Raw genomic sequence first — 9,507 nt, 5'->3', positions numbered from 1 at the left:
AGGTCATGCACTGAAAAATAGTAAGACACAACATTGTCGCTAGCCATCTTAGATAAAAACCTTACCAAACAAGTCTCACAAAGGTATTAGAAATAAAAGAAATCATTGAACGTGGACACGTCGGGATTTAAAAGGTTGATGGAAAAGAAAATGCTGCAGTCCCATTCACTAAATCTCTTAGTGCAAAGGAGTTTGACAAGTACAAGTGGAAAATGGGAATGAAGTACAAGAGCGATTGACTCTAGTGCAAGTGGGAGATTGTTAGGGATATAGCAGATATGCCTTAGATCCAATATCATATTTGATGACTTGAACATATTTTTGTGAACGTTATTTGATATAAAATATATATATGGCATTTGATATTCTTTTATCATTGTTATTAATTGCTTGATTAATTTGATAAGGTCCTTGATTAAATTTTGAGACTTGACATTGTGATGGAGATCATGATAATGAGAGTAAAGTTTCTTATAGTTTAATCTAAATTTGTTCTTGATCGTAGGATTATTAATTTGGACATTAATAATCCGGTTAGATCAATATTTATGTGATCGTCTTTATGGGATAAAGATTAGTTTATCTCATTAACTAAATTATATAGATAGATGATGAATATAGAGATATGATCATTGAACCGACTCATTGGATAATTCCTAATGGTTAGAATTAGCATAAACTGTCAATAGGATATTCTCTTGAAGAATGTGATGTAAAAGTTTCCTTTGACCTGAGATCGTCATAGTAATTGACAAGTTATTTATTGTGCTTTAATACTAGACACCTATGGCCCTAGGGCGATAGTTGAAAGGATATTGGGTACGATTGAATACTTGTAGAATTACTCTTGGTGATGAGTTTAAGCTCCATGTTGTCATGAATTATAAACGACCAAACTAAGACCTTGGCCAGGGCAATTGAATAAAAGACGAAAAGAGCTTCTTAGGTCATTCAATGGTCGATTATATTTGACATGAATACATAGTTGGTCATCTATTTGGATTTGACAGTTGAACCATATCTTAGGGTGACCCAGAGCTATAATGACAGAAGGAATTACTACTTCTACTGGTTCTTGAGAGTAAATTGTATACTTCATTCTATCCGGTCGTTAAGGAGTGTTGCTAGACGCCACCCTTGATTAGTATATTGATGTGATCAATTTACTACCGGCATAGTATTGAACCTACGGGGTCGCACACTAACGAGTATTCTGATCCTTGCTAAAGGATTAATTAAATTATTTGATAATTAAATTAAAGAATTTAATTAGTCTAATAAATTAAATTATTAGTCCAAATGAAATATTATTATATTCTTTGCTAGCACAAAGGATATAATTAATATTGTGAACAAATTGAAATTTTGTATTTGGAATAGAAAATTAAATTATATCTCTTGAAGATATATATATGATATATATTTAGTGCAGGACGTGTCGGCAATTCTCTTTTGGAATGAATTCGATTTTCAAAAAGGAAAATTATATATAAAGTTTAATTTTAGAAATTAAACTTTTACTCCAAAAGAAAATCAATACCTTAACCAAATAGGAAAACGTTCCTATTGATGATATAAGAAGAGTGTTGGGCTGCCGCAGAAGTGTGAGAGACGAATTATTTTATGGGAAAGAAAACTTATTCCTAGTCACACAAATTCTTGAGAAGAGAACCCACTTTGTGAAAGTGAGAGTGCAATACAAAGCCTAGAGAAAAAATATAATTACAAGAAAAGTGTTTCTTGTTCTTCTAATTTGAGTTGAGATTTTTGAGAAAAGTTTCAGGACAAGTTTTTCAATCAATTTGTTCGCGTGTTTAATTATTCAAAGAGTTGATAGCAAGGGTCAGTCTCGGTGTGGATACGCATAGAGTCTTCGCATTATCGAAGAAATTTGAAACGAGACTTTCTTCACCAGGTACGTCTTATATCCGATCTATTGACATGTAATTAAATTTTAAACACGAAAAGATCTGCCTAGGATTGTCATTGTCTTCCGCTGCGTGTTATGAACATCTATACGGAATCCATCAGTAGTATCAGAGCCGTTGTTTATTGTATCTAAAATTTATTTACGAAATATTTTAAGATTATATTTGAAAAGTTCAAACCATAATACATGTGTTTTGTGCAATAATCAAATTGTTTAAATGCATATGGATTGATATAACTTTATTGTGAATAAAATATACATATAAGTTAAACTATTGAGATAGTTCGCAACTTGTATTTGAAATTTTTGTATTAGATACGACGGATATGTATAATAGGTTATTGGATTCTACTGTTATTTTAATTGTTATTAGTTCATGAGATGTTAATTAATAATAGTTTTCTGGCACAAATTATTTTGTATGTGATATATAAGGTAAACATGTTAGAAGATGTTGAATTTTTTTTTATTGTCACGTGCTTATTCACTACATAATTTTAAATTTTTATTACATGTGATGTAAATTAATTTAGGACTAAGCATGTTGACAACTTGAACTAAATTCACATGCTATAAAAGATTTGATCTTCATGTTATAAAAAATTGTTTTAGTAATAATTCCCTATTACTAAAATTATAAGATATTTTATTATAGAGCTATCCATCAAGGTAAATAATTTAACTTATTTCTTGTTTATAAGGAGCGGCCTGACTACCAGGAGACTTATAGTTTGAGAATATGTTAAAATTATTTATTGCATTAGATGTATGGATTGAAAGAATTATTCAATTTTACACTAGACGCCTGGACTACCCGGTGGAGTATAAAATTTAATAAATTCTTTGCTATTATGATGGTTGAACTCAACTATGCCAAAAGGATCGATCTGACTACAAGGGGACTATTTGACATAGAACTATTTAAGGAAATTGTATGGGGAAACAATTGGTAAGAGTACCTACCTTTAAAATATATGTGAGAAACGACTTGACTTCCAAGGGGCTCATACATATTGTTAAAGGATTCCTTTACTCCACTAACAGAAATAACGATTTCGTAAATTATAATGAACGTAAATAGTTTAAAATAATTAGTGAAAATACCATTTAGATAAAAGTCCATGTCTTAATGATATATGTAAATATGTTCTTATAATATTGCCTTTTCTTTTCTATATTTTAGATTTCTCAATATGTCTGTGATATCATTGCGTGATATACTTGAGACCAACAAGTTGGTAGGACCAAACTTTGATGATTGGTATAGAAATTTGAGAATTGTTCTCATGCATGAAAAGTTCATTGATGTGATTGATAAGCCTGCAAAGATAATCCCACAAGAGAATGATGTTCAAGGCACCAAGGTTTATCAGAAACACTTGGAAGAATGCATTACTATTAAATACATCATTCTCGCTTCTATGAGTTCTGAACTCCATAGGAAACATCAGAATATGGATCCAACTGCAATTATTGAATATCTTAAAAAGATGGTTGATACACAGTTGGATATTGAAAACTCTCCAGTTGGACCCCTTGTCAATAATATGATTGTTCTTACCGAAGAACATGAGAAGTTGGGGTACAAGCTTGGTAAAGCGTTTTCTGAAGATTTGATCTTGCAGTCAGTATATGATGCTGAATGTTTTCACTGTAAGAAGAAAGGGCATTGGAAGAGAAACTGCAAGGAGTATCTTGCAACTCTAAAGGACAAGAAACAAGGTGAGACATTAATGAAAAATGTTTTCAAGGTTTCTTTAGCTACTACTAATTCTTCACTATGGGTATTAGATACTGGTAATAGTTATAACATCTATAATATATTGCAAAGGTTAAAGATAAGTATGAGGCTAAAGAAAGGAGAAGTTAATCTACAAGTTGGAAATGGTGCAAAGGTTGCGGCCATAGCTATAGGATCAATTTCTTTAATAATGCCTACGGGCAAAGTACTTATGTTGGATGATTGTTATTACATTCCTAAATTTGTTTCGAATATAATTTCAGCTTCTATGTTAGACAAATGTGGTTTTCGCATTAATATAGACAATGATATTTGCTCTATTTATTATAGTAATAATTTATATGTGAATGGCTATCTCCAACATGACGTTTATGTCTTACCTAATGTGAATGCTAATTCGATTATTCATGTTTCGAGTCTTAAGAGGAAAAGAGATAATCAAGTAAATCATGCAGACCTTTGGCATTGTAGTCTTAGTCATATTAGAGAGAAAGGAATTAATACGTTGTATAAGGAAGGGTACCTTGACAAATATGATTTTGAATCATATCCAATTTGTGAATCTTGTCTCAAAGGATAAATGACCAAATTTTCATTTACTGGAAGTGGAGAAAGAGCTTCTGAATTATTGGGACTAATTCATACAGATGTTTATGGGCCCATGAAAATTCAAGTTATAGGTGGATATTCTTACTTCATCACCTTCACTTATGATATGTCAAGATATGAATTTATGTATCTTATGAAACACAAGTCTGAATCTTTTGAAATGTTCAAAAGGTTCCGTAGTAAAGTTGAGAAGAAGACTGGTAAAAGTATCAAAGTACTAAGGTCTGATAGAGGTGAAGAATATCTTAGTAAAGATTTTACCAGATATCTCAAAGAGAATGGGATTCTCTCATAGTGGACACCTCTAGGAACACCACAGCACAATGGTATGTCTGAAAGAAAAAATCAAACCTTATTAGATATAGTGAGATCTATGATGGGGTTCACTGATCTTCCAATAAATTTATGGGGATATGCTTTGGAAGCAGCAACATACTTACTTAATAAAGTTCCCACTAAGTCAGTCTCTACAACACCATATGAGATATGAAAAGGATGTAAGCCTAACCTTAAACTTATTAAAGTTTGGGGTTGTCCAGCTTATGTTAAGAGACTACAGTCTGATAAACTTGACTCAAGATCTAATAAGTGTAGGTTCATTGGGTATCCCAAGGAAATAATGGGATATTATTTCTATCACCCTTCTGACCATAAAGTGTTTGTGGCCAGAGGAGCAACCTTTTTGGAAAGGGAATTTCTTTTAGAAGAAAATTATAATGGAGAAATAGAACTTGATAAAGTTCAAGAAACTAATGAATCAACACAATGTAAAGATCATGAGACCCAAGTTGAAGAACCTTTATTGGATGTTTTGAAGTTGACAAGGAAGTTGTCATCTTCAATGGTTGAAGTTCAAGAACTAAATGTAGTTCAAGAACAAGTTAATGAACTAGTTCCAAACCAAATTGAACAACAACCAAATCCAGCACAAGGTAAACATGTTGTACAAGCACCTCTTAGAAGGTATACAAGAGAACATCATGTACCAACTAGATTAAATCTAATGGTAAAAGATGATGTATAAAATGAGGTTGATCATAATGATGATGACCCTGCGACCTATGAAGAGGTGACATAAGGTTCTGACAATGAAATATGGCAAATGGATGTGAATATAATTTTGCTTAATGTTGAGCTAGAAGAGGATGTGCACGTGACACAGCCTGAAGGTTTCGTATCTCCGCCTGATCATAATAAGATATGCAAGCTACAAAGACATATTTATGGACTAAAGCAAGCTTCTCGAAGTTGGAATATTCACTTTAACAAGACAATTGAAAAGTTCAATTTCGTTAGATGCAAAGAAGAACCTTGTGTGTACAAAAAGGTTAGTGGGAGCACAATTATATTCTTAGTATTGTATGTTGATGATATATTGCTCATAGGAAATGACATACTGGCATTGCAAAGTACCAAGATTTGGCTATCTGAACAGTTCTCCATGAAGAACTTCGGAGAAGTAGCTTATATATTAGGAATAAAGATCTATAGAGATAGATCTAGGAAGCTGCTTGGACTTTCCTAGTCTTTGTACATTGATACCATCTTAAAGAGGTATAACATGGATAATTCCAAAAGAGGCTATCTACCAATAGGCACTAGAATTACTCTCAGTAGGGAGGATTGTCCTAAAACACCTGAAGAGAGAGAACGCATGAGTAGGATCCCATATGCTAGTGCAGTGGGAGCTATCATGTATACCATGACATGTACACGTCCTAATGTGGCTTATGAACTTGGAGTGACTAGCAGATATCAGGCAAATCCTGGTGAGGAACGTTGGAAGGTGGTGAAGACCATTCTTAAGTACTTAAGAAGGACTAAAGGCCAATTCATCGTCTATGGAGATTCTGAGTTGAAACTTGAAGATTATACTGATGCAAGTTTCTCTTCAGATAAAGATGAGAGCAAATCTATTTCTGGTTATGTATTCACCTTAAATGGTGGTGCAGTGAGTTGGAAAAGTTCCAAACAAGCTACAGTAGCTAATTCAATGACTGAAGCAAAATATATAGCAGCTAGTGAAGTTGCTAAGGAAGCTGTATGGATGAAAACGTTCTTATCACGACCGAGTTTTCCCCACCTTTGGGAGTCGTGATGGCGCTTGCTAATATGAGCTAGGCAAGCCAATTATTGAACATATTACCTTTATCCATTTTTTATACCCTTTTAGCAATTATGAAGCACTAACTTTTAAACATCGGAATTTAACTTAAGTGGAAGAAAAACAATAAACTAGCTGAGCATGAATCCAATACAGTTGTTTAACCAAAAACTTCCCAGAACTGGAGTCATAGTATCATAAACAGTCTAAGATTACTACAAGTAAAGGTCTGAAAGAAATTAATACAACACTGTCTCTGGAAATACATGAAAGAAACAGGAATAAAGGAAGATAAGAGGTAATGCCAAGGCCCGCGGACGTCTGCAGGACTACCTCGGGTCGCCTGTGTGGACTGAAGACAGCACCCTCACTATGGTCCAAGCGCTCCGGTATCAGTATCTGCACACAGTGCAGATTGTAGTATCAGCACAACTGACCCCATGTGCTGGTAAGTGCCTAGCCTAACCTCGGCGAAGTAGTGATGAGGCTAGGACCGGACTACCAAATAAATATGTGCAATTATATGATATACAGCGGAAAGTAAAATAGGAATAAACAAGTAAAGATGGGAGGGGGAAAACATGCTTCAGGGAATAACAAGTAACAAGAGAATATCAAGAGGATTATAAAGGAATCAAAATCCAACTACTAACAAAGATAAGGAAAACAAAGGCATAATTCACTTTCATTTCACATGTTGTTGCAGGCGTGCAACACGACCCCATTTTATTTATCTCGTTGCAAGCGTTAAACCAGATCCCATTTCACATATCTCGTTGCAGGTGTGCAACCCGATCCCATTTCACATATCTCGTTGCAGGCATGCAACCCACTCCCATTTCACATATCTCGTTGCAGGCGTGTAACCCGCTCCCATTTTATATATCTTGTGGCAGGCGTGCCACTCGCTCCCATTTCATATATCTTATGGAAGGCGTGCCACCCGCTCCCATTTCATATATCTTCCTCTTAAGTTAAATTTTGTTGTTTAAAAGTTAGTGCTTCATAATTGCTAAAAGGGTATAAAAATGGATAAAGGTAATCTGTTCAAGAATTGGATTGTCTAGCTCACATTAGTAGGCGTTATCACGACTCTTGAAGGTGGGGAAAACCGGGTCGTGACAAGTTGGTATCAGAGCTCTAGGTTACATGGGTCTCACAGCTCACAGACAAGGTTAGTAGAGTCTGAGGGATCGGTATGGAGACATTTGTATTAATCCCCAGAGGCTACAGGGTTAGGAAAAACTTCACAATTATTCCTTCCTGTCGTGTGGTTTGGTTTCTCAATGCTAATTGAATTTCTACTCTGTTCTTTCATAGATGGCGAGAACACGCGATTCCTCATCCACTGACCAGTAGCCCGAGCACCCGGTAGTAGCTCCCACGAGGGGCATAGGGCAAGGCCGAGGCCGTGTTAGAGGCTGAGGAGGGGCAGAACTCAGCCTAGAGCAGCAGCACTAGCGGCGGAGCCTTAGGTTGACTTTAATGATGAGGTTCTGGCCCCAACAGTTCCAGTAGGCCCAGCTCAGGTCCCAGAGAGTTTTATTGCTACCCCAGTACTCCAAGATGCTTTGGTCTGTCTAGTGAGCCTTATGGAGAGTGTTACCCGGGCAGGCTTGCTTCCTGTACTACCAGCCGTCTCTCAGGCTAGAGAAGGAGCCCAGACTTTTGCTACTCGCACTCCGGAGCAGGTAGCTTCCCAGTTTCAGACTCCAGCAGTTCAGCCAGTTGGAGCAGTTCAGCCAGGTGTGGTAGCTTAGACCGGTGATAGAGCAGCTATGTCTGCCGATTTCTTGTGGAGATTGTTGGACAGGTTCACCAAGCTCTTCACTACTACTTTTAGCGGCGTATCTTCTGAGGATCCCCAGGATTATCTAGACAGTTGACATGAGGTTCCTAGGAACATGGTGATAGTTGAGACCAATGGGGTCAATTTTGCTACTTTTCGCTTGTCTGGATCTGCCAAGACTTGGTGGAGAGATTATTGTTTGGCTAGACCAGTCGGATCGCCAGCTTTGACTTGGGAGTAGTTTACTCAGCTATATTTGGAGAAGTTTCTCCCCATCACTTAGAGAAAGGCCTATCGGAGGCAGTTTGAGCATCTCCAGCAGGGTTCTATGACCGTTACCCAGTATGAGACCAGATTCATCACCTTGGCCCGTCATGCTCTTATCATACTTCCCACTGAGAGAGAGAGAGAGAGAGAGAGAGAAGGTGAGGAGGTTCATTGATGGACTTATTTAGCCTATTCGTCTTCAGATGGCTAGGGAGACTAGAAGTGAGATATCTTTCCAAGAGGCGGCCAATGTGGCCCGAAGAGTTGAGATGGTTCTATCACAGAGAGGTGGTCAGGGGTCTGACAAGAGGCCTCATCATTCAGGCCGATTTAGTGGTACCTCGTTTAGAGGTAGGGATTCATATGGTAGGGGCCATCCTTCCCGGACTTTTCAGGCAGCAATTTAGGTTTCTCACGGTGCTTCAGGTGGTTGTGGTCCCATATACAGTATTCTGATCAGCAGTCCTATAGTGCACCACCAGCTCCTATCAGTGCACCGCCGCTTCAGAGTTTCCAGGGTCGTCAGCCTCAGCAGCTAAGGGCTTGTTTTACTTGTGGCGACATGAGGCACATTGCTAGGTATTGCCCTCGAGCATCGAGCAGCTCTCAACATCAGGGTTCCCATGCCATGGTTCAGGCACCGAGTGTTCCACCGCCCGCTCAACCAGCCAGCTAGAGGTAGGGGTAGAGGTACTAGAGGTGGAGGTAGAGGTATTAGAGGTGGACCAGTTCAGATGGTCAGATGAGTGTGAGGCGAGCTTTCAGAAGCTTAAGACAACTCTGACTACGGCACCGGTGTTGGTTTTGCCCACAGGTCTAGGGCCTTATACAGTTTATTGTGATGCATCACGTATTGGACTTGGTGCGGTATTGATGCAAGATGGCAAGGTCATTGCCTATGCTTCGCGGCAGTTGAAGTTTCATGAGAAGGACTATCCAGTTCATGATTTGGAGTTAACAGCCATTGTTCATGCGTTGAATATTTGAGGGCATTATCTGTATGGCGTGGTATGTGAGGTGTCCACAGATCATAAGAGTCTACAATATTTTTTCAAGCAAAAGGAGTT

This window comes from Nicotiana tabacum, chromosome 18 (assembly GCF_000715075.1).
Source record: "Nicotiana tabacum cultivar K326 chromosome 18, ASM71507v2, whole genome shotgun sequence".
NCBI classification, from domain to species: Eukaryota; Viridiplantae; Streptophyta; class Magnoliopsida; order Solanales; family Solanaceae; genus Nicotiana; species Nicotiana tabacum.
Note: the sequence above shows the minus strand (reverse complement) of the source record.